General features: G+C 39.2%; 2 pseudogenes; both read left to right on the top strand.

The window, feature by feature from the left end:
- Positions 1–4,122: 4,122 nt before the first annotated feature.
- On the top strand, positions 4,123–4,847 carry LOC124250253 (vomeronasal type-1 receptor 1-like; annotated as a pseudogene).
- Positions 4,848–13,354: 8,507 nt separating this feature from the next.
- The window catches only part of LOC124250252 (zinc finger and SCAN domain-containing protein 4-like), a 122,318-nt pseudogene continuing 108,372 nt past the window's right edge, over positions 13,355–27,300 (top strand).

Genomic DNA, 27,300 nt, shown 5'->3' with positions numbered 1-27,300 from the left:
ACAAACACAGGATATCTTTCGATTTGTTTGCATCTTCTTTGATTTCTTTCAGCAAAGTCTTGTAGTTTTCATTGTGCAGATCTTTCACTTCCTCTGTTAAATTTATTCATAAGTATTTTATTGTTTTTGATGCTATTGTGATTAGGATAGTTTATTTCTTTTCCTTATGCTTCTTTATTAGTGTAAAGGAATGCCACTGATGCCTATAATTTGATTTTGTAACCTGCCACTTTACTGAAATCACTGATTAATTCCAACAGTTCTTTAATTGATTCTTTGGGCTTTTCTATATCTAAGATCATCTCATCAGCAAATAGCAAGAATTTACTTCTTCCTTCCCAATTTGGATGCCTTTTATTTTTTTATCTTGCCCAATTTCTCTAGCTAGGACTTCCAGTACAGTATTGAATAGGAGTGGTGAGAGTGGGCAGCCTTGTCTTATTCCTGACCTCAGAGGAAACTTTTTCAATTTTTCTCCATTGAGTATAATGTGAGCTGTGGATTTGTCATATACGGCCTTTAATATGTACAGACATGTTTCTTCTATACCCAGTCTGTTAAGGGTTTTTATCATTAAAGAATGTTGTATTTTATCTAATGCTTTCTCTGTTCCTATTGAGATGATCGTGTGATTTTTACTTTTCATTTTGTTGATGTGATGAATTACCTTTATTGATTTGTGTATGTTGAACCGTCCTTGCACCCCAGGGATAAATACCACTTGGTCATGGTGTATAATTCTTTTAATGTGTTCTTAAATTTGATTTGCTAATATTTTTGTTGAGAATTTTTGCATCTATATTTATCCGGGATATTGGTCTATAGTTTTCTTTTCTTGTGGTATCTTTATCTGGTTTTGGGATCAAGGTAATGTTGGCTTCATAGGATGTGTTTGGAAGTGTTCCTTCTTCTTCAATATTTTGAAAGAGTCTGAGGAGGATTGGAATTAATTCTTTTTTAAATGATTGGTAGAATCCACCAGTGTAGCCATCTGGCCCAGGAGTTTTCTATGTTGGGATATTTTTGATTACTGACTCGATCTCTTGACTCATTATTGGTCTGTTCAGATTTTCTATTTCTTCCTGATTCAGTCTTGGTAGGTTGTGTTTCTAGAAGTGCATTGATTTCTTCCAGGTTACATAATTTTGTGGCATATAATTGTTCATAGTAGTTTCTTATAATTCTCTGTATTTCTGTAGCATCAGGTGTAATGTTTTCTCATTCATTTCTAATTTTATTTATTTGAATATTCTCTTTATTTTTCTTAGTCTAGCTAAAAGTTTGTCAGTTTTGTGTATCTTTTTGAAGAACCAGCTTTTAGTTTCGTTGATCCTTTCTATTGTTTTTCTGGTCTCTATTTCATTTATTTCCACTGTGATTTTTATTATTTCATTCCTTCTGCTAACTTTGGACTTAATTTGTTTCTCTTTTTCTAGTTCCTTGAGGTATAAACTTAGATTGTTTACTTGAGATCTTTCTAATTTCTTAGTATATGCATTTATTGCTATAAACTTTCCTCTCAGAACTGCTTTTGCCGCATCCCACAAAATTTGGTATGTTATATTTTTATTTTCATTTGCTTCAAGATAATTTTTTATTTCCCTTTTCATTTCTTCCTTGACTCATTTGTTGTTTAGAAGTATGTTGTTTAGTTTCCACATATCTGAAAATTTACTCACTTTCCTCTTGTTGGTTTCTAATTTCATGCCATAGTGGTCAGAAAATATAGTTGGTATGAGTTAAATTTTCTTAAATTTGCTAAGATTAGTTTTGTGGCCTATCGTATGATTGATCCCAGAGATTGCTCCATGTGCACTTGAGAAGAATGTGTATTCTCCTGCTGTTGGATGGAGTGCTCTAAATATGTCTGTTAAGTCCATTTGTTTTAAAGTGTGATTCAATTCCAATGTTTTCTTGTTGATTTTCTGTCTGGATGATCTATTATCCATTGCTAATAGTGGGGTACTAAAGTCCCACACTATTATTATATTGTGTATTTCTCTCTTAAGATCTGTTAGTATGTGCTTAATATATTTTGGCATTCGGATGTTGGGAGTGTATATATTTATGATTATTATGTCTTCTTGATGTTATATCTTCTTCAACACACTTTATCATAATATAATGACCTTCTTTGTCTCTTGTTACCATTTTTGGCTTGAATTCTATTTTATCTGATATGAGTATGACTACACCTGCTCTCTTTGCTTGGAGTATCATCTTCCACCTCTTCATTTTGAGTATTTACGTGTCTTTGGCCCTGAGATGAGTCTCCTGAAGACAGGATATAGCTTGGTCTTGTTTTTTAATCCATCCAGCCATTTTGTGCCATTTTATGGTGAGTTCAATCCATTTATATTTAGGGTGATTATTGATATATGAGGACTTTCTACTGCCATTTTATCTTTTGTTTTCTAGCTGTTTTGTATCTCCATTGTTTCTTTTTCCTTGTGTTTCTGTCTATCTTTTTAATGAGGTTTTCTATGATGATTTGCTCAGATTCTCCTTTTTTATGTTTTGTGTCTTTGCTCTAGATTTTTGTTTTGTGGTTAACATGAGGTTTGTATAAAACATCTCATAGATAAAATAGTCCTTTTTCTGCTGATAGCAAGTTATCTTCATTTGCCTATACAGGTTCTGTCATTTTCTTCCTCTCCTTTCATATTTTTGTTGTCACAAATTATTCCTTTTTATACTGTGAATTTGTCATGAAATTGTAGCAGCTATACTTATTTTTAATGCTTTTTCCCTTTAACTTTTATGCTAAATGTTTAACACCCTATTCTAAAATAGTTACAGTTTTTTAATTCTATCTGTGTATTTATCTCCTTACTCAAATATTTGTCTACTTTTGTCTTTTCATTTCAGGTAGGAGGTCTCCTTTCAACATTTCTTGTGAGGCAGGTCTAGCCGTGGTGAACTCCCTCAGCTTTTGTTTGTCTGGGAAAGCCTCTATTTCTCCTTCATGCCTGAAGGATATCGCTGGATAGAGTGTTCTTGACTGGCAATTTTTATCTTTCAATACTTTGAATACTCTCTCCTGGCCTGTAGCATTTCTGTTGAGAAGTCTGCTGATAGTCTAATGGGGATTCCTTTGTAGGTTACTTTACCCTCTGGCTGCCTTTAAGATTTTTTTTCTTCATCGACTTTTGACAGCTTTGTTATGATGTGTCTTGGAGAAGGTCTTTATGCATTGAAATAGTATGTTGATCTATTAGCTTTTTGGACTTGTATGTCTAGTTCTTTCCGCCAGTTTGGGGAGTTCTCAGCTATTATTTATTTAAATAACCTCTCTGCCTCATTCTTCTTCTTGTATACTCATTATTCTTATGTTGGCTCTCCTAATGGAGTCTGATAGCTCTCTTAGAGTTTCTTCACTTTTTGAAAATAATTCTCCCCTCTTCTACCTGAATCATTTCTAGATCCCTTTCTTCCAGATCACTTATTCTCTCTTCCATCTGATCTGCTGTATTTCCAATGTCTTCTTCATCTCATTTATAGAGTTCTTGAGCTCCAGAACTTCTGTTTGGTTCTTTTTTAAAATTTCAATATCTTAGGTAAAGTACTCCTTCTGTTCATTGATTTCATTCCTGAATTCATTAAATTGCCTTTTGTAATTTTTCTGTAGCTCATTGAATTTCCTCATAACAGCTATTTTGAATTCTCCATCAGTTAGATCCCAATCTTCCATGACTTTCAGTTTGGTTGCTGGAGAACTGTCATTTTCTTTTTGTGATACAACATTACCGTGATTTTTCAGAGGATCACCAGGGTCACAGACACCACTGCAGCTGCCTGGTCAGTGGGGTCATGGGTGCCACCACTGTTCCTGGAAACCCCCAAGTCTTGGGCACCACCAGTGCTACTTCCTCAGTTCTGGCGCTTCCATGAGGTCCAATCCAGTCACCTTCACATGTACAGATGTATAGGTCTTTCTGACATCCTGGTGTGTTATGCTGAGGAACCTTTGTTGGGTTATAGATGTCCTACTTTTTAAGTTGAATGGGAGAGACAACTCACACCATTGTGATGCTGACATCACTCCTCAATTTTCTTTTTTAGTGTCTAGGTTCCTGTGATACAGATAAGAGTAACCTTTCACATCCCCTCTAAACTGATGAAATGATTTCTACTAATGTAAGTTTGGGTCTTATTTTCCTCACTCAGAATGGAGCTGGGATCCTTGGAAATTCTTTACTCCTTTGGCTTTACATCTTTACTTTGCTCACTGAACCCGAGGTGAGACCCACAGACTTGATTCTTAGTCAGATGGCCTTAGCTAACAACTTTGTTCTTTTCTCTAAAGGGATCCCTCAGACAATGGCAGCCTTTGGGTTAAAGTATTTCCTGGGTGATGCTGGATGTAAACATGTTTTCTGTTATTACAGAGTGGGTAGAGGAGTTTCCCTCAGCACTATCTGCCTGCTCAGTACTTTCCAGGCCATTAAGCTTTGCCCCAGTATCTCTAGGTAGATGGAGCTCAGAATGAGATCCCCAAAGTGCATTGGCTCTGCTGTTTCCTCTGTTGGATCCTGCATCTTGTGTTAAATACTTTGTTTGCTATGAATGTTACAAGCCCAAGGAAAAGCAAAAGCATGAGTATGGAGGAAATTTATGGATGCTGTGTGTCACCCATTCCAGACAGATTTTTAGTGTCAGTACATGCAGGCATATTCTTCTCTATTGATGTAATATTTTGGGGACTCATTGTCTTGGCTAGTGGCTCCATGAGCTTTTTCCTGCTCAGGCACAAGCAGAGAGTCCAACACCTTTACAGCAACAGACTTTCTCCTAGACCTTCCCACAAGGCTAGGGCCAGACACACCATCCTGGTCCTGGTGAGCTAATCTTATCTCATTTTACTCTCTTTTCCATTTTTTAAAACATATAATCTCTTTTTTTTCCCCTGCTATTTCTCCCCAAATCCCCCCAGTACATAGTTGTATATTTTAGTTGTTGGTCGTTCTAGTTGTGGCATGTGGGACACCATCTCAATGTGGCCTGATGAGCAGTGCCATGTCCGCACCCAGGATCCGAACCAGCGAAACCCTGGGCCACCGAAGCGGAGCGGGCGAACTTAACCACTCAGCCACGGGGCCAAGCCCCACTTTTCCATTTTGACACTTTGGCCCTGATCATAAACCCAAGCTGTGGCTGGTGCACACTTCCGTTCTGGTGTCTTCATGTTTCCCAGCATTCAGGCTCTTTGTGGTCATCACCAGTGATACATGCGCCTCTTGGTTCTGTTGTGCCTGCTGAGCAAGGAAAAAGGTTTTCACAATCTGGTTAAACATCTATATGTTTTCTAACTCTGCAGTTGGATCAGTTATCAATCATTAAAAAAATATTTCCAGTGAATCTTAGATGCCTATAATCAGACTAGCACTCTGTTATTCTATGATAAATAAGAACAATGATATCCCTGCATTTCTGCCCCTCGGAATGGAACTGTGAATGATCCCTCGACACCAGTAGACAAAGTTAACCTGTCTCATTGTGCAGTGCTATTCAGTGTGGGAACTCTGGACATATTTGAGATAATGCAATGTTGATTTAGGGGGAAAGAGTAAAGAGTTGGGTTCCATTGTGTATGTGTTCTTTTTTTCCACGTTTTCACCTGAAAAAAATTTTTGAATTTTTTTAACGCTGGGTGCTTTAGACAGATGGAAAATTGCCTGAACTGATGCGTGGATGGGAAGGCATGTAGAGCTCCCAAAGAACTTTAGAAATCCAATGTTTTAGGGATATTGATAGTGAGGGAAGAGTGAAAAGAGGAGAATGAGGAATGTGGTTCTGTCAGATGCTATAGCATAGGTAAAGAACTGGAAACTGCATCCTAAGAAATGACAGACCAGTGACTGGGTTCAGTTAGGAGAATGACATCATCAGCTCTGCTTATTGTAAGTGATTTACGGAGTCAATTGGAGTAAAGTCTTTTATAAAAATTCATATTTTCCAAACATTTAAATTCTAAGGTTATATGCTTTAGTGTTAATTACAATTTAAAGATAGTGTATTTTCATTTTGCAATGGTGAACTTAGATTAACTTTCATATATTTATTCCTTATCCTGCAACACCAAAAGGCAAAACATTAAATGAACTTAAATTTTGTTTTCCTTTTACTCCTTACTTTTAGATCCACAGTAAAAGCTGTTTTTTCCCCAGTAAACCGTTATGTTCTAGTCCAGGGTTTCTTAACTTCAGCATAGTTGAGCAGTCAAGGAGTCTCCAAGCAGCAAGCTAGGGTGGCTTGCCACTTTGCCATAGATTTCACCAATAAGGAGGCAACAAAAAACCTTAATTTAGACTTTATTACTTACACAGACAGCTTAAGCAAGGCCAGCATGTTGTCAGCTCCCCACCACCTTTTTACCATGGGATGACACCTAATCAAAGAAACCAGGGGCTGGCCCCATGGCTGAGTGGTTGAGTTGGCGCACTCCACTGCAGCAGCCCAGGGTTTCGCAGGTTCAGATCTTGGGCGCAGACATGGCACCGCTGGTCAGGCCACGTTAAGGCAGCGTCCCACGTGCCATAACTAGAAGGACCTGCAATTAAGATATACAACTATGTACCGGGGGGATTTTAGAGAGATAAAGCAGGAGAAAAACAAAAGAAACCAGATGATGGTAGTCTGATAAACAAATGAGCAATGGAGTGATCTGTCATTGAGGAGTCCATTCTAGACTACAGCTAAGTGGTTTTCCAGTCTTCAGCTGTACAATAAGAGAAGGCACACAGGGAGGCAGAAGAAAAACAACTCCATGGCATCCACAAGATAGGGATATGGGTTAGAAATGGCCTGTGACAGCTCCTTCTTGGAAGGGTCACAAGGTTTTCTGCCAACACTTTTCTGCAACTGAGGCTTTCCTACATGAACTATGTGGATCTGTGCAAGGTTGCCAGGGCACCATGGCACAGCCAGTCTCTCCAGGCATTATGGACATTTGGGGATGGACCCTTGTTTTGGGAGGCTCTACTGTGCATTATAGGCTGTTGAGCAACATACATGGCCTCTACCCACTAAACCCCAGTAGCACCACCATCCAGTTATGACAACCACAATTGTCTCTGATGGTTCGAAACAGCTCTTGCGAGTGGGAGCAGAATTTCTCCAAGTTGGAAAAATGCTTCTCAAGTTATTTAAGGCTACTCATGCTTTCTGGAGGATTTTTAGTAGACTAAATTTTTCCTGAAAGCCTCAGTTATTTTATGCTATTGTTTTGGGTTACATATCCTACATAATGCACATAATATTTTATTTACTTCACCAAAAGTTTGAACTTAATTTACTGAAGTCTAAAGCTTCCACATTTCCTTGGTTTATCAATTCTATTTTAGTAAAAAAGTTCACATATTCTTTAAACATTTATCGTGTTCATGTTTATGGATTATTTTGTAAGAGGATCTTATTTCTGTTACTTCAATTCTCCCAAGATCAGGAAGGACAATGAACTTTTTCCTTAAGTGTAAGGAAGGAGCTTTACAAAACCAAGTCAGGTGGGCATAATGATTAGCTCTACCTATTACAAATAATTTAGTAAATATTCAATTAAAATACATTATTTATTTAATAAAATTTACATTTCCCAATGTTTAATTTTAGCTTAAATTATTAAGATTTAACAGCTAATGGTCCTCCAAGAGAATTTATTCTTATTTTGTAATGATCAACTTTTATTAACTAAATTTAAAATATTTTTGTCTTTGCTAATATCCTTTTACTGCAAACTTATGAATGACCTTATTTTTTTCAAATTTTTATCAGAGAAAACATTATTTCTCTTTATTTATCCAACTACTATCCTCTTCTTACTCTAAGGATGTTATTGTAATTTTATAATTTCATGATAGATCACAATTTTATGGAAGTATTGCGTAGTTTATCTACATGACACCTTGAACTTCATTTTATTTCCAGAGAACAAAAAACCATATGTATTGTACCAAATTCCCATCTTTCCCACCCCTCTCAGTTATTTTACCACATCCGGATCTCTGTTCTCTTGACTCCACTATGATGCCATCATCAATGACCCCATTCCTTCTACACAAAGCTGAGATTCCACACTTCATCATAACGAATGCCTGGAAAAGAGACCCAAGAGCTTTTCTTCCTCACTTACAAAATTTTGGTTAATCGTATCTCAAGCCTGTTGAATGTAAACTCTCTGCCTCTTCCACCACCATTAGGATAAACGAAATGTAGTATACCCGTACACTGGAATACCGTTCCATAATAAAAAGGAATGAGCTATTGATATGAACAACAACATGGATGAATCTCAAGACAATTATTCTAAGTGAAAGAAGCCAGACAAAAAGTAGTACATACAGTTTTATTCCACTTATATAAGTTCTAGAAAATGAAAACTACTCTATAGTGACAGAAAGTGGATTACTGGTTGCCTGGAGATGAGGTGTAGGGGAGGTTTTGGGGAGTAATGAATACATTCATTATCTTAATTTTAAGGATATTTTTGCAAGGGTACACATATAAGAAAATATACCAAATTGAACATTTTAAGTATAAGCAACTTAATATATGTCAATTATACCCCAGTACAAGTGTAAAAATGTGAATTCATTTAAAAAATATGTTCAAGGGGCCGGCCCTGTGGCTGAGCGGTTAAGTTCATGCGTTCCTCTTCGGTGGCCCAGGGTTTCGCTGGTTCGGATCCTGAGCGTGGACATGGCACCACTCATCAGGTCATGCTGAGGTGGCGTTGCACATAGCACAACCAGAAGGACCACAACTATAATATACAACTATGTACTGGGGGGCTTTGGGGAGAAGAGGAAGGAAAAAAAAGATTGGGAACATATGTTAGCTCAGGTGCCAATCTTTAAAAAAAAAAGTGTGAGCAATTCTATGATTGGGTATCTTAATAAATCTTAAAATATATATATATATATATATATATATTCAGCACATAATATATGTCATACGTGAATAAGCAAACAATAATTAAAGAGTTGAAGAATGAAATGGTGAAGACCGTAAAATGTGTCTTAATGGACACCCTGGGATAAAAGCATGATAGGAAAAAATAATATAAATAAAGAGACAGAGAATTGAGAGAGAGAGAAAGAGAGGAGAGAGACCATCCCAATTTTAGTAGAGCCAAGATGATATTTGGGATGAAATTCAGGCATTTTCAAAGTTTAATGTCCAGACATGCGAACATTAGGTTTCCTCAACTTGAGCCCCCCAGACACCCTGCCGTGCCCACCATTGCGTCTTCCTTCCTGATCCCAGAGCCTCTTCACCTGTCTCCCACCACGTGCACCAGGGCTTCTCAGCCTAAAAACCTCGTGGCCTTTCCTGTCACCGGCTGGCCGCTCCCTCCGCTGACACACCTCTCGCCAGGTCCTCCCAATTTTGTTTCCTTCCTCTTCAGATCCCTCATAACCATGTTGTGCTACCTCTATTTCTGTCATCTTTCTTTATTACACAATTATTATTCAATGCCAATTAGAGACAAAGGGCTGCTTTTAGGGACACAAAGTTTAAGAAGCATGTCCTCTTATGGCAGGGTATATTTTAAGCTATTTTGTGCCTTCTATTTCCTTTTTGTTTCTTTTGATTTTTAGGTATTCTCCTCTACCTTGCTACTAACTTAAAAAATATGTCCATCTTCCTTTTTATTGTAATTTAGACTTTCATCTTTCCTGACTAATATTTTCTCCTCTCTCTTTTTTTTTTTTAGCATACTTTCTTATTTCTGGTGGCTTTTCCCCCCCTTATCTCCCTAATTATTTTTATATGCTTATTTTAATTTCTTCATTATTCTTTCCCCCCCTTCATTCTAAACAGGATGTGTTGTTTAATATGATTTTGGGGGTGGAGTGTACATGTCTTCCCTCTCTAGTTACCTTCCCTGAGGTGTATTAAATCCTCCATCTCCTATGTGCGTAGAGGAAGGGACATAGTTCAGCCACGCACTCTGTTGAGTTACAGTGACCAGGGGGTCAGGACCCAGCTCCCTCCACACTAGGTGGCCCTGCTGGTCGGTTTTGCCTAGGGAGGAGGAGCACTGAGCAGAGGCGCGTCCAACCCAAGTGTAGTCCCCAAAGTCTGCAAGATGAGAGGGAGGGATATGGCAGCCCAGGGGCCACTGGTCAGCTTGACTTGCTCAAACCCTCAAATCCTCTTGACATCACCATCTATTCGAGCATCAGAAGACCGGGAGAAGTGAAGGAGGCAGCAGCTGCCCCAAGGTGATTTAGGTGAGAGGTTAAAGCGCTTGTCTCAAGTCCTCCCTTCCCTGCGGCCTATGGTTTGCACCCCGACGAGTCTAAGCCAGGCCTCGGTATCCCCCATAGTTTTCTCACAGGGCTTTGCTCGTTTCTGGAATCCGAATTCTAACTTCTAATTTCTCTATGGTGATTTTGGGACAGAGCCAGCCGCCCATCTATCAGTTGCCTGAGTCTCTTGAATAGCTCCTCCATAATAGCCTCTCATCCAATCTGATTCTTCCCTCACTATTGCTGGCACATCATTTTGGGAGGCTTCACTTTCTCTTGCTAGAATATTCATTTCAGTTTGACACATACTGAATAAGACCTACGAAGTGCCAGGTTCTGTGTAGACTGCTGATAGATAATATAGTGGACAACATGACAGACAAAACTCCCTGCCCTTGGGGCCAGCCCAGTGGTGCAGTAGTTAAGTTCGCATGTTCACTTCAGCCACCTGGGGTTCGCTGGTTCGGATCCCGGGTGCGTGCATGGCACCGCTTGGCAAGCCATGCTGTGGCAGGCGTCCCACATATAAAGTAGAGGAAGATGGGCATGGATGTTAGCTCAGGGCCAGTCTTCCTCAGCAAAAAGAGGAGGATTGGCAGCAGATGTTAGCTCAGGGCTGATCTTCCTAAAACAAAAACAAAAACTTGATCTTCCAAGTGTTGTACCTATAGCTGCCCAGGTAATGTGATTTGCAAGTAGAAATAAATATTGACTAATGCAAACTTGATTTCATCTGTACTGGCCTTCACATTAGAAACACACAGATCAACAAGGAAGACTAACTTAATGGAGAAAAAAAACCCAGGCAAGGTGATGAGGGAAGGTCTCCTAGGGAACGTATCACTGGACTGACATGGTGGTATAGCTGGAGTGGCCAGACAGACGTCTGAGCCTGGTGTAGGAGTTGTCAGCTCAGGGGTCATTCATATGGATTCCAGCCTCTCTCTTCTGTTTTCACTTTTCTCTACTTTTTCTCATACTTGATTTTCTTACAATAACTGAAAGAACATGCTTTATTGCTGATCATGGCCTTCATTTAATTACAGTGAGCCAGCGTCTTATTTTTCACAAATCAAGTGAATGTGCTCATGTTGCTCTGTACTGGGACACTATTCTGCCGCATCTTTGTGCTACTATGACACCATCTTAATTATCATAGTTTCATAATAAAATTCTATCATCCAGTTGTATAAATCCTCCAAATTTATTCTTCAAAAATTATCTTGTCTATTTTTTGGCCTTTTGATATCCACATCATTTTAGAATCAATTTGGCAATGTTCACACACACATACACAAAGATTTTCTAGATCTTCTTTGACATTTCATTGAATATATAAATCAATTTGGAGAAAACTGACATGTTCTTTAACGTTGAGACTTTCAATCAATCCATAAACATGGCTTTTCTTTTTTTTTAATTTTTATTTTTTTCGGATGTACATCATATTTCGAATTCTGTATACATTAAACACGGTTTTTCTTTCCACATATTTATTAACACTTTGTAGTTACTTGCGTAGATATCTTGCCTGTCTTGCATTAGATTTGTTCATAGGGATTTGATGTTGGTAACAGAAGTGATAAAATCTTTACTTTTTTATTTTATTTGCCTGTCTTAATATAGAAACTGATTTTGGAATATTGACCTTGTATTGGACACCTTGCTAAATTCAACTAGTCTAATATTTGTAGAGTATTTTGGATTTTCCTTCAAATAAAATCAGGCCACCTATGCATAATAGTTGCTATCTTTTCTGATCTGATGTCACTGATTAGGTGCCAGCGTAATGTCGCATAGAGTTGATAGTGTGCCTCCATCTCTCAATCCGAAGGACAAAACTTTTAAGAATGATTTCTGCTATAGTTGTTTTGTAAATACTTCATCACATATGGAAGTTCCCTTCTATTCCTAGCTGACTAAATGTCTTTCTCAAGATTGAGTACTGACTTTTATTAAGCACATTTAATGTACCTAATAATATGATAGCGTGTTCTTTCAATTCTATTAACTTGGTAAATTATCTTAGTTTTTGAAACTTAACCCAAATTGCATATAAAAGATGAAATCCATTTATTCATGATGTATTATTTTCCTAAAATATGACTGGGTTTGATTTGCAGATATTTTGTTTAGGATTTTTGCATCTATGCTACTGAGAATCATTGGCCAGTAGTATTCCTTTCTCTTTTTTTGCTGGGAAAGATTTACCCTGAGCTAACATCTGTCGCCAATCTTCCTCTTTTTTTTTTCTTCCTCTCCAAAGCCCCAGTGCGTAGTTGTATATTCTAGTTGTAAATACTTCTAGTTCTTCTATGTAAGCCACCACCATAGCATGGCACCTGACAGACAAGTGGCATGGTGCCATGGCCAGGAACCAAACCCAGGCACCTGAAGCAGAGCATAGTGAACTTTAACCACTAGGCCAACAGCTGGCTCAGTAGTGTTCCTTTTACTATACTTGTAAGGTTTTGTTATCAGGAAAGCTAATTAATTAACTAACCTCTTTAATTAAAAGAGAAGTATCTCCTCTTTTTCTATGCTCTCAGAGAATTTGTTTAAGATTAGACTTATTAAAAATGTGTCATAAAATTCACCTATGAAGTAATCTGGGCCTGAGATTTGTGTTTTCTTTGTTTCCTAACTATGCCAATGATGTAATCAAACACATGTCTCTTCTATTTCTAGCCTACAGTCTTTAAGCATCCACCACTATCAACTCTATGCAACATTTCACTGTTACCTAACTATTGAAATAAGATCACAAAATATGTCAAGTATTATTTATAGATGTCTTGATTTTGTTTTGAAACAGATCCCCAAAATCACAGGGCTCCAAGAACTGAATCCTGGAAACTAAGTCTCTGAGAAATATTGCTAAAAATGGATTTAGATCTCAGAACCTCATTTCTTTTTTTCTCTGATTTTTCTCCCCAAATCCCCCCAGTACATAGTTGCATATTTTAGTTGTGGGTTTTTCTAGTTGTGGCATGTGGGACGCCGCCTCAACATGGCCTGATGAGCAGTGCCACATCCACGCTCAGGATCCGAACCGGTAAAACCCTGGGTCACCAAAGCGGAGCGAGTGAACTAACCTCTTGGCCATGGGGCCAGCCCTCAGAACCTCATTTCTGTGTGAACCATCCAACAATGATCCTGGTTCAGAAATAGACTTTAAACTCAGCCAAGAACTTGCTCTCCAAAAGTCAGAGGAGATCTCTGAGTTCCAGAACACTCAGCACAGCTTCTTTCAAAATGGCAATAACTCACAAGCAAGACAGGAACTGCAAAGTCTCCATAAGTCATTTCACTTGTGGCTGCAGCCAGAAAAGCACAGAAAGAGTGAAATTATTTTCCAATAATTCTGGAACAGAATTAAACTGGAACAGTTTACGATCAATAGGCAATGCTGTGACAGGGCTACTTTGAAAGAGAAATGGGAATCGAGTGGCAGTAACCTGGAGAAATTCATGGCAGACCTGAGTGATGACTGCATGAAGCCACCTGGCTTAGTAAGTTGAGGGTTCTGGTTCCTGGAGTGAGGGGCGGAAAGGAGAGAGGAGTCAGTTGGAGATGCCTGGAAGCAGAGAAAGAAGAGTTAATTGTAGACCCAGTTCTTAGTTAGATCACCCTCTTCCTCACCAAGGTGAATCTTTACCATCCTAAGCAAACAACAATAAAAGAAGTTTTACAGGCATTCATTCAGTGGGATATATAAGAAATAACATATTAATTAATTTAATTGATTTTCATTGGTAAAGTGGTAGGAGGACTCACCGTGAAACTGCCAATTGGGCAGAAACCTCAAGGATGAGGAGAAAGGCCTTAACATGATCTGGTTCTTCCCTCAGAAAGCCTTAGTATTTATATGTTTTCATTAGGAATGAAGAAATTACTTCATTTAATGCAAATGTAAGCAAATTACTTCGAAATTTAATGCAAGCAGAGTAAGAGCAGAACACAGAGGTGTGGGGGCCCACAGTACAGAGCTCTTGGGAAAGCCTGACTGAGGCAGGTTTTCTACAGTGGCTTTTGTCACGCAGCAGATCTGTATATGACAGTGATCAAGCTTTTTTTTAAAAAAACATGTCGATGTCTACATGCAGGGACAGGGAGCCCTCTTTTCTGAGAATATGCCCTTAAGAGAAGTCGTCGTTAATCTAACAAAACAGTTGTCAATAGGAATCCCAACAGGAGAGAACATGGGGACCCCTGAAGATAATTCTCTGGAGACAAGACGAGGTAAGTGAGGGGAACCCAGACACCAGGAGGATGTTCTGCGTGAACTCTTTTTTGGGTACAACTTCATTGAGTCACTTCTTTATTTTCATAGGAGATAAAGAAAATGGTGGCTTGGGGCCGGCTCCGTGGCTGAGTGGTTAAGTTTGTGCGCTCCACTGCGGCGGCCCAGGGTTCGGATCCTGGGCGACGACATGGCATCGCTCATCAGGCCACGTTGAGGTGGTATCCCACATCCCACAACTAGAAGGACCTGCAACTAAGATATACAACTGTGTACAGGGGGCGGGGATTGGGGAGATAAAGCAAAAAAAAAAAAAAAGAAAAGAAAAAAGAAAGAAAGAAAATGGTGGCAACATTTCTTTGAAAACTTGTCAAGTAAATGACAGTATGACTAGTCAAGGCAATCAAACACCTTCCCCACTCATCATCCAGGAAGAGAACAGCCTGGGCCTGGAGAGGGAGGTGTTCCTTTGGAGAATCCACTCAGCTCCAGAAGAGCAGGTCTAGGCACCTGCAGGTCCCAGGAAGAGTCCCTGAAAGGACCCCCTTATCAAGATGTCCTTATAGAGGTGGGACCAGGGTTTCTCTCCCGGCCAAACCAGGTTACCCCTGAGCGTGTTCCTACCCACGAGAGCATTGAGGGAAACTCAGCATGTGGGGGACACCAATAAAGATCCCAGAGAACCTCCAAGTCACACAAATGTGAGAAGTGTCCCAGGATCTTTAGGTATCTGTCTTGGTTAAAAGCGCATCAAAGAAGACACAATAATGAGGGGACATTTATTTGTGGCCAGTGTGACAAAGGCTTCTTCCAGGCATCAGATCTATGTGTGCCTCAGAAGATTCACACAGGAGAGAAACCTTTCAAGTGCAGCACGTGTGAAATGTCCTTCAGCCACAAAACCAACCTTTGGGCTCATGAGAGAATCCGCGTGGGAGAGAAGCCCTATGTGTGTTCCCTTTGCCAGAGAAGCTACCGCCAGTCACCCACCTACCACCGCCACCTGAGGACTCACCAGAAAATTGCCTTCAAAAGTGTTCCCTCCACACCAGATGCTTCCTCGGTACAGCCCCAATGTAATGTATATGAATCTGTACAAGTATGTATATTTCCTAGTACTTCTCTGTTTAGAATACATTTTATAATTTCCTGATTATATTTTCCATTTACTGTCTCACTCCACTAAAGTGTAAGCTAAAGAAGGGCAGGGAATTTCTCAGTTTTGTTCACTAACATATGTCAGGTGCCTAGAAAAGTGGCTGACACATTTCAAATGACCAATAAATATCTGTTGAATAAATGAACGAATGTGTAATATTGGTGTTTATGTTACTGACTCTTAGTTAATATCAGCCCTGATATAATTTCCCCTACAGTGAATCCAGCATATGGGGTTAAAACTAAAAGCATATATTCCCAGTTCCCTGCCTTTAATTACACTCATATGTAAACGTTTGTTTCTTTAACCTCTGACTCGCTGATAACTTTACAACCAAATAGAAGGTACAAATTGTTAAAGCCCAGATGGCCTCAAGCTGGGCTCCTACTAAAGTTGTGGCTAATCACAAGATCTTGAAGCTCTTTTACAGGAACACTAATGTCTAGAGAATATCAAGAAACTGTAGCTTCCCAGAGTCTACCATCCACCATGGAGATAAACAACCAAGGACGTCCATCTGTGGAATCCTTTGTCTTCTTCCCCTTGGAAGGCTGATTGGAAAATGCTGACCAAGAAGGCCATGGCTCCCCTCCCCTACCTAAAAACCCCCATCCGTTTCTTAATGGGGAGCTGGCAATTTTTGAGACACTAACACTTTCTTTGCTCCCTCTGCCTGGCAAAGAAAGTAAAGCCTTTCCTTTCCACTCAAGACTCTGTTCTTGTTACATTTATTCCTTACAATCCAGGAATGTCCAATTCCAGGACACAAACCCCAGCTCACAGTGGTCCAGGGAGGCTCCCTGCCTGCCCCCCATCCTCTGTCCACACCCTTTATCTCTAGTGCAGCCACCTAAATTTAAATTTAGTGCAGGCACCTAAAAATGTGGGGAGCAGAGGTGGAAACCAGAAATAGGCCTTAGCTGATTAAAGGGAATGTTTATATTTAAACGCTATAATCATTTCTTTAATTCACTGGAAATATTAGTAGCTAAATTGGACCTGAATATAACTGGTGACTGTAAGTTGCAGGATGCTATTTTATTGACAAAGAGATACCAGAATGGTAAAATGTTTTCCATTCTTTTCTTCCAAAGATGGCAGGTATGAGGAGGTGAAGAGGGGCTTATTTCCAGAACAGGTTTGAAAGTGTGGTTTGGAAAGTAAGAAACTATTCTTTGGAGTGCTGAGGCAGAAGCCCGTGCACTGGGCATGTTATTTCAGATACTTTTTTGAGTTATCTTCCGCTAGGAAATTGGAGTTCAATCCTACTGAGAAACTGGGGGGTGCTATGCAGAATCTGCTCAAATTTCTAGCTGCATCCACAGAAGGGAGAACTATTGGGCTGTGGATAATGCCCCACTGTGTGGAGAAGACCATTTACCAATCTCCTTTCCTGGACTGTCTCCAGGTGTTATGCTACTGTGAACATTTAAGGAGACTGGTGCCTATATAAAGGAAGAAATTTGGCTATCTCCACAGTTTTGCCTTTCTCAGAATGCCATATAATTGGAATTATAGAGGATGTAGTCTTTTCAGATTGGATTCTTTCACTTAGTAACATGCATTTAAGTTTCTTCCATGTCTTTTCATGGTTTGATAGTTCAATTCACTTTAGCACTGAATAACATTCCATTGTCTGAATGTGACTATTCTAAATTATATTATTGATCCTAATAACAATTCCTGTGTTTCTAGAGTGCTTCTCGAGGGTATAACTACTTCAGTTCTTGATCATGGAAACTGAAATATGTGTCACAGCTATTATTCCTGCCCTGTTGAAATAACCATGCCAGGAAGATGGTGACTCAATGAAGTGCTGGATTGGAGAGCTTGGTGGTTTTGTTCCTTCCAAATGTGAAAATATCCTCATACTTCATACAGTATTGAAACATTACGCCATCTGGAAGAAGGAATTATTCTCGTGAGGAAGTCTCCTCTAAACTGATTTATTTTTTGGTACTTTATTCTCTATCTCTTTATCTTTACCTGTGATGGGAAATGTTGTAAGTGACATCCACAAATCTCATCCGAAACAGACCAGTTTTGTGTGCCCACACACAGATTTCTCAATGTGAAATACAGCCTGTACCGCTATTGCAGGAAAATGGCTGATACTTACCCTTTATCAGATTTCTGAATGAGTTATTTCCTTAACATCTTCCAGCATTTACTTTTACGGTTATTTTTATATCACTTATATGCATTTGGTTTACATGAGTCAACCCTTTGGAATTACTCTTGTACCGAAACTGTGCAGTGGTGGCTTCTTCAGGTGGAATCCTGTGACCTCTTAAAGTGATCTCAGTGTTTTGATTGTTCCCTTGATTCCATTATATAACAAGAAGTTTCAGGATTATCTTGGAAAGTTCCTGCCTTAGACCTGGAATAAGCTTCCCCCCACTCAAGACATTCTGCTTTCTTATACTGGGAAATGGATTAAGAGTCCAAAAACTGGGTGCTAGAATTAGGCATTGGTATAGAGTTGTCTATAATTTCTAGATTTTTTTCAATTTAAAGGGGGAGAAAATGCATATATGTTTAAGTCAAATATTATGTGAGTTAATATGCATTGTTCCTATCAAATGTAGGTTTTAGTTTTATTCAAATTCTCTGGTTTTGTGTTTGATTTTAAACTATTGTGCAGGTGGGCCCTAATGCAGTCACCTGGTTCCTGTAGATAGACATTTGAAGTGTTTTTAAATAGAACTTCCATAAATAGCCTCTGCACACATGAGCACGAATACTTAATGCCTATTTAAATTGAGAAAACATGCGTTAGGTTAAGCATTGGAAGTTAGTGGACATGATGGCAATAACATATTTCTTTCTTTTTTGTTTGGTGAGGAATATTGGTCCTGAGTTAATATCTGTTGCCAATCTTCCTCTTCTTGTTTGAGGAAGATTGTTGCTGAGCTAACATCTGTGCCAGTCTTCCTCTATTTTATGTGGGATGCCACCACAGTGTGGCCTGACAAGTGATGCCAGGTCCACACCCAGGATCTGAACCTGCAAACCCTGGGCCGCTGAAGTGGAGCACATGAACTTAACCACTATGCCACTGGCCCAGCCCCAACATGTTTCTTTTTTTAAGACTTTATATTTTAGAGGAGTTTTAGGTTCACAACAAAACTTAGAGGAAGGTACACAGATTTCCTTTATATATCTGGCCTCCACACATGCATAGTCTCCCCCATTATTAACATCACTCACCAGAATGGCACAGTTTTTACCAAGGAGGAAACTACCTTAATACATCATAATCACCCAAAGTCCATAGCTGACCTTAGGATTCACTCTTAGTGTTGTAAATTCTATGGGTATGGACAAATATATAATGACATATTGTTATGGAACCTGAAGTGAATTCACTCACCTGTTGTGCAGCAAGCCAATCTCTGACACCCGGGGTAGTGGAAGAAAGTAGGAATTTTATTTTTGCACAGCACTGAGCAAGGAGAGAGGGCAGCTAATGCTAAAATCCCAAACTCCCTGAAAAGCTAAAAGGAAGGGTTTTTATTTGGGGTTTTAGGTAGGGGAGGGGGAGCATATGCCCTTGCTGGTCAGATCTTTCCCACCAGCCTGTCTTTGGCTTTGAGACTACCTGCAGAGAGGAGGGAGCCCGTGACCTTGCTGGTCAGCATCTTTCCCACCAGCCTGTACCTCTTTGCTTGGAGGAGACAGTGAATGCAGGTGCTCGTCCTTGGCTGTGTCTGTCTCCATGGAGGACAGTGGATTCTGGAGCCAGGAAGCCAGGGAGTAAGCAGGGAATGAGTGCTTTGGTTTTAACCCCATATATGCTGGGTTTAATGTAGGGAAACTGATATCACTGTGGGTATCAATATATCCGTCATTATAATACTATCCAGTGCATTTTCACTGCCCTAAAAATCCTCTATGCTGTGCCTATTCATCCTTCCCCTCCTCCTCTCTACTCCTGGCAACTACTGATCTTTTTTTTTGTAAATGTTGGTAATTATTTTTTTAATTTATTTTTTTGGTGAGGAATATTGGTCCTGAGCTAACATCTGTGGCAATCTTCTTCTATTTTGTATGTGGGATGCTGCTACAGCACAGTTTGATGAGCAGTGTGTAAGTCCACACCTGGGATCTGAACCTGTGAACCCAGGGCCACCAAAGCAGAGCATGCAAACTTAACCAGCACACCACTGGGCTAACCTCCATTGATCTCTTTATTGTCTCCACAGTTTTGCCTTTCTCAGAATGCCATATAATTGGAATTATAGAGGATGTAGTCTTTTCAGATTGGATTCTTTCACTTAGTAACATGCATTTAAGTTTCTTCCATGTCTTTTCATGGTTTGATAGTTCAATTCACTTTAGCACTGAATAACATTCCATTGTCTGAATGTGACACCACTGACCCCCTGTTCATCTTTACTACCCTGGAAATGTTTTAATTCTCCTCTTGCTCTACATTTCTCTCAAATATGGTATTTTTAACTGTCCACAGGAATTTTAAAACCTCACATGTGGAAGACAAACCCTCAGGATAGTTAGGAGCCTAGAATGCAGTCTGCTCACTTCATTACCTTATTTCACACAACTTACTTCACAATCCTTTGCTCACCTGCTATTGATATTTAAATCATCTCAGTAATTAAAGATACGTTTTCTCCCTGGTATTTCTGCCATTTTTTAGGGGTAACATTATTAATAGCATTCAAGGGATTGTACTTTTCACAAGTATTTCCCAGAAATCATCTCCACTCCTCAGGTAGATGTGATCTCAGCGATTAGAGGTAAATGGTAATCACTTCCCAGAAAGAGAGGAGATCACGGATACACAAGCCTTTATCTCAGGGCTCAGATCTTCATTTTCTATACATGCATGGATGCCACATGACAGCCACCATGCTGGCAGCAAATGACAATTTGATAAGTAACTACTATTTCCAGATAAGTGTCAGGCTATGGGAAAGAAAAGAACATATTATGAATATCAAAAAGAAATACTGTCTTGAAAATCAGTTCTGCTTGCTTGGGTTGGACATAACCGCTGACAGAAAGGCAGGGGGTTGGTTTCTGAGAGATGCAGTGGGTCCCCCTTGTCCACTTGCTTTAGGGCTTCCTCATTTCTTCTCTGTCTTCTCTCCTATAGCCTGTGTGAATCCATCTTTCATTTCTGACCAAACTCACTGACTCTCACAGCATCCACTCTAAAGCCCTCCATATGTGTGAAGTGAGGACCAGGAGAAGAGTGTGTTTAACTCACAGCTACTGAGTTTTCCTTTAGTCATTGTTCTCATATACTTTTTTGGGATCTTTTCAAGGCATAGTTTGCTAATGTAAGTAAGTAGGAGTATTTGTCCAAAATTTCTCTGATCAGTGCAAGAGATGATCGCCTTTCCCATTTAGTGAACTGAAAGAGTCACATAAGAAAACTGTGACTGAATGTTTGCAAGTTTCAAATGGCAAGAATAATAAGAGAGGTGAAGAATCTCCAGATATAAATGTTACCAAGATCTAGAAGCATGTTGTATGTGTACTTAATATCTTAATTGCTTTAATATCTCACTACTTTCACCATAAAGACCTCAGATACGTGTTGGTTCTTAGTGTACCATTTAGAAGGCCTGAAACAGTTTGGTTTAACCAATATTCAGGCCACAAACACTCTCTGCTGAGCATCTTCATATCCCTTTCTTAGAGAGTTGTTTTCTTAATTAAATCCCAATTATGCACTCATAGAATCTTTTTAATCAGAGGAAGGTTAAGAGCCTTTATTTGATCTTCAGTGACTGCCATTCTTAAGGGCCAGGAGTGTTCAGTAAGAAGAGCAAATTTTGGACTTGTAAGCCCCTCTTGTCTCTAATACAAACCTCGTTCATTCTCACTCTAAACAAGATAGTATCACTGTTTTTAACTTAAATTTATTTCCAATTTCTCTTCACAGTTCTGTTTCTTTCCCTTTAACCCTCCTTTTATTTTGCTTCATCAGTATAGTTTCTTTCTTTTCTTTTGCTAAAATTTTTTTGAGGAAGATTAGCCCTGAACTAACATCTGCCACCAATCCTCCTCTTTTTGCTGAGGAAGACTGGCCCTGAGCTAACATCCATGCCCATCTTCCTCAACTTTATATGTGGGACACCTGACACAGCATGGCTTGATAAGCAGTGCATAGGTCCGCACCCAGGATCTGAACCCACGAACCCCGGGCTGCCGAAGTGGAACATGCGAAATTAACTGCTGTGCCAATGGCTGGCCCTATAATTTCTTTGTATTACTGTTCTACTAGTCATTTTCTCTTTCTTTTTTTGTTTAACTGTGAAGGTTGTTAGAGGGTCCTCATCTTGGCTGGGGGCTGAAGCTGTCTCGAAGTTCCTACTCCCTCAGTTCTTCTGTGGTCCCCTCTAATCCTCCTCTCTGCACCAGGGCTGCCTCCATTTAGCCCCCACCCTCTCCACCTGAAATATTGATTTCAACCTGACATATATGTAATGAGTGACCATCAACTGCCAGGATGAGTTAAATTCTGGGGCTATATAGGGTGGTACAAAACAGATGAGAATCCCTACCTGTCTAGTGGTCATGAATCCCCTCAGCTTTTGTTTATCTAGTAATGTCTTTATTTCTTCCTCATTTTTTAAAGAACAATTTCCCAGGTATAGAATTCTCAGTTGACTGGGGTTTTTAAAAATCTCTGGCAAGGGAAATAGGGCTTGGAGCTCACTAGTCCACCATTATGCTGATATCACTCCCCACAGTGTATTTTAATTGAAATTTTTTTAATTTAAAAAAAGGGGATAGCAATCTGGATTGGATGACCTGGTAACACAGGAAAACCTTGGTCAGAACTAGGAAACAAGAGCCCGTGAAGTTCTTGCTTTTTCCTTTTTGCAAATCTGCCCACATGCCATTTCTTTTAAGAAGTTTTTAGAAACTACAGATAGATAGTTTCAAACTTTAAATATCCATTATTTTACTCAAAATATTATTGTTGAAATGTTTTATATTCATTATATTCTCTTATTTACTAATATAGAATGTAGTCATATTGACTTTATGGAAGTCATTGGAAATAATTTCATTGGAAATAATTCCTCTTTTTTGGTTAAATCCACAGAGATGCTTGCAGTCTGAGGGAACAGGGAGGCCCTCTGGCGGCGGGGGGGCCTTCTTGGAATACAGGTCATACAGCGACAGTCCCTCTTGGCAAGCATGCAGCCTTTGTTCCTCTGCCTACTTAAACAAGCTTCTCTCAAGGGGCAGTAGTGGTGTATGCTTCCATCCAGCTGGCCGCCACTGGACCTTCCCTGTAAGTAACCCCCAATAAACCAATATGTCTCATTCACTGTCTCCAGATCTCTTCTTTAGTCTCTCAGCAACCTATCCTGCACTGCCTACCCAGCTGGCATGTGGCAGAGCAGGTGGTTATAGAGATTTAATGGGACAAACCAATGGGAGGCTTCTGTTTTATTATAGGGAGAGAATAGAACAGTGAATACAGCAAGTCTACATTGTCCTTTTATTCTCCAGCTGTCAAGGCAATTAGTTGCCCAGGCATAAAGGCCATTACCAAAACTTCCACATATAAAGATGTAGCCAGAAGGTGTGCATAAGGCTCCTGCATTGTGACAACATCCAGGGACCCGTTCATTGGTATAGAGGTGTTCGGAGCATTTGACCAAGACTCAGATAATGTATTATTACATATTGAAAGACAACCTAAATATATGGGTATGTCAGCAAGCTTACAAATGGCCCAATTTATATTGGCTGCCCTGCAGTGTCTCGCATGCAGTCGAGAGATCTCATTTTCCCATCTTAGGGCTAAATTGAAGCAAGGAATGAGGTTACATGCGTTTAGTATTCTAACTTTATAAAAGGGAATTGCAGAACAATTTAGTCATGCGGTGGCATATAGAATTCTAGTGAAGTTACTTATAGGGTGAACTAAGGGGTCATTGCTGTCTTGGACAAATTGAGGATTCTGATGACAAATCCAACAATCAGAGAGGTTTCCCCCTTTTGCAATAGATTGGGAAAGGGAAGCAAAGGCATTGTCCTTCCAAGAAAGAGAGGGAGAAAATGAAGAAGCAACAGTGAGAAAAGGGTGTACAGGCCTGGCCCAGTCATCTCAGGAGAGCTGTCTCCTTCAGATGCCATCGCTTCAATTCCCGGAAATCTTCAATTTCAGCTCACTGGACAGTGTGCAGGTCCAGTTGGGGTTGTTGCCTTCTTTAGGTGAACAAATGAATCCAAGAGTCCACTCCCTGGAGTTCGGTGGCACAAGGGTTAGTTAACAGTACCTGATAATTCCAAGAAGTTTGCAAGGTTTTTGTTAAGGTTCATATAATATGCCCAGTGAAGTGGGTGCCTCTATCACTGGAGGTTGTGGAAGGTATACCCCAAGTGGGAGACACATTCTCTAATAGTATTTTTGCCACCTTGAGGGCATCAGCCTTGAGAAAGGGGAAGGCTTTGACCCATCCAGAAAACATGCATATAATAACAAGAACATATTCATAACCCATGCTAAGTGGCAGTTGAATGAAGTGTAGTTGCATGTGTTCAAAGGGTCCAGAAGGTAGGTCTAAGGTCTCTGGGAACAAGAATAATTTTTCCAGGACTATGAACCTGGCAGATCAGACATTGCTAGTAGACTGCTTTTGCAATTTTGTAGAAGTCTCCCCACCAATGTTGATTCATAATTTGTTGGTGGAGGCAGGAGTAGCTCCCCCAGGATGTGAAGAGACGGAATGCTGTCCTGTCCGGAGGTCTGGACCTTCTCTCTTTGATTTAACTTTACCATGAATTACAACAGATGTCAAGGTACCTATCTCTTTTAGCTTAGAGACAATAAATAATAGTCAATTGTGGAGAAGACGATCATTAACCTTATGCTCTATAGAATGGAATGCTAATAAATATTCTTGTGCTCGCTTTGTATCTCCTTATCTCTCTGAGAATATTTGTAGAGCTATTTCTGTACTAATCCTGAAAAATATAAAAACGACACTTGTGAACAGTAAAGAGAGACTTGATTACACCGACTCAAGTCTCACGTCTCTTCCTTCACTGCGCCGACTCCGTCCCTCCCTCAGGAACCTGGACTCAGCTGGAGCAGGACTCCGGCATTGATTCATAATTTGAGTCACCTTAAATGCACTATGGTGGGTGAAGGAATGCAAAACTTAAAACATACAGTTTTCTAGGGAACAAGGAAAAACTAAGCAGCTGTCTTGGGTTTCCTATAGCACTGTTTGTTTGTTTATTTTACAGCCATTGTCTACCTATCTTAATTTTTCTGATTCAGGAGCGGAGTGTTGCCATGCTACAAGGACATCAGGATGGCAAATGTCTGGCAATGAGGGGTCATTTTTTTTGCAGAAGCAGAATGGACTTCACGCATATGTGCCGCAATCTTTTAGATTCTGTTGCTGCTGCCTTTGCATGAAAGTCAGGTAGGGTATGTTCCTGATACTCAGATTTAGTCCTTTTAGTGTGAGTCTCAATTTTGATGACAGAGGCCCAATTCAGTCTCATGCGTTTCCTTTCTATGAATGTTATGAAGATGAAGCATCTTGGCAAAAGCATCAGAGTAACTATAAGTGACAAAAGAATTTTTTAAATGGTTTGTTATAATGCAATTGACAAAAAAATTTGGTCATTTCTGTGACATACAACATTTTAAGATAATAAGGAGAATTATCACTGATAACATTATACCAGGACATATCAGGATTTTAGGAACTTCACATAATTTCTAGAAGACTTATATGCCAATATAAGCACAGCATAAAGAAGGCAGACTTCATACAGCACAGAAAATTTTTTTGATACACCATAAAAATCTTTGTTTTCCTTTCATAATCTCTTATCAGGAGCAGACCAATAGTCTAAAAAAACTTTTTAACAGAGAGAAAGCCAAATTTTACTTTTGTATCAACTTACTTCTGGTATTAAAATTCATTTATTTGATTAAGTTTATTCCAAACTTAGCCAGCCCTGACTGTACATAAAATTCCTTTCCCTTACTATTTCCAGTAGATCTAATTCCATACATTAGGATTTTTAACCCTTAGAAACCTTTGATTTCTAGTGTAAACTAAGAAGTAAGCAATTATGAACTATTTTTTTCATTAGCATTCTGTGGATTGGCAGACATATACAGATCTGCATCTCTTGAGAGGGATATGTTCTGAGAAATGCGCCATTAGGCATTTTTCTTCACTGCGAAAATGTCATAGAACGTACTCACACAAACCTAGATGGGATAGCCTACCTTACACCTGGGCTATATGGTACTCATCTTATGGAACCACTGTCATATATGTGATCTGTTGTTGACCAAAACGTTGTAATGTGGCTCATGTCTGTAAATATTTTTTATAATTTCTAGAAATGTGCTCTTTCATGGAAATTTTCTTCGTGTGACACAAGACATGCTTACTAATAGATCCAGTTTTATCTTTAGTTTCTCTGCAATAGGAAGCTCAAAGTAGATAAACATATATTCAGTAATTAATATTCAATATTTGATCTCATTAGGGAATGACTGATATATTCAATACATTTCTATCATTTGATTTAACTTAGCAAAACTCTAAAAAGTTTCAAGTTGCCAAAGAGATTTGGGAAACATATTTGAAAAGTTCACCTAAAAATCTTTTATTCTACTTACATTTATTTAATTTACTCACTCTTAACAATTATGTTTAGAATACTTATGAAAATTTCATCATATCGAGTTATTTTTCTTGCTGACAAATTTGTAAGCCTAAGTAAAATAAAAGTCTTATGTTTAATGATGATAGCTGTAAAGACATGTCTCTTTTAATTAAACCAATGAACTTAAACTAGCTTTTATTTACTAAAGATTATTTTAGGCCACGTGAACTTGAAAGAACATTTGGGTTAATTTTTATATTCCTGAGAAATTTAGAATGCCCAATCCTTAGAAGCACTTGACCTTCAACCCAATTAAATAGAGTGCTTTTACAAACTAATTTTGGCAATATCACCCAAAGGTAGAAAAACATAACACATCTACATAGACACACACAGAATCATACAGACAAACACAAACGGAGACCTTATAGTTACTAATATCTGTGGAGAGGACACTTAAGATTTTTCATTAGCCCAATTTCCAAATACTTCTTCTCTCTCTCACATTTTTTTCCTTCTGATGAGAAACTTCTCCCTAATGTTTGCATTTCAAAGAATGGCTCTTAGTTCCTAGAGTAACTGTTATTTAAATTTATCTTCTCTTTATGTGCCGGACAATTCTATTTCCAACTTCCTGATCTTTTACAACATAATATGGGAGGTCTGGGGATTGGCAAAAAGGATTGACACATCCACCCACTTATTGTTGGAATGTTTCTTTCTCTCTGGGTACATAGTTTCATTTTAACTTAGGAGAGGAAGGCTTTAAAAAGTTCCCATACAGGGGCTGGCCCCGTGGCCCAGTGGTTAAGTTTGCGCGCTCCGCTGCAGGCGGCCCAGTGTTTCGTTGGTTTGAATCCTGGGCGCGGACATGGCACTGCTCATCAAACCACGCTGAGGCAGCGTCCCACATGCCACAACTAGAAGGACCCACAACAAAGAATATACAGCTGTGTACCGGCGGGCTTTGGGGAGAAAAAGGAAAAAAATAAAAAAATCTTTAAAAAAAAAAAAAA

This window comes from Equus quagga, chromosome 13 (assembly GCF_021613505.1).
Source record: "Equus quagga isolate Etosha38 chromosome 13, UCLA_HA_Equagga_1.0, whole genome shotgun sequence".
In the NCBI taxonomy this organism is placed as follows: Eukaryota; Metazoa; Chordata; class Mammalia; order Perissodactyla; family Equidae; genus Equus; species Equus quagga.
Note: the sequence above shows the minus strand (reverse complement) of the source record. Positions and strands in the feature narration are given on the sequence as shown.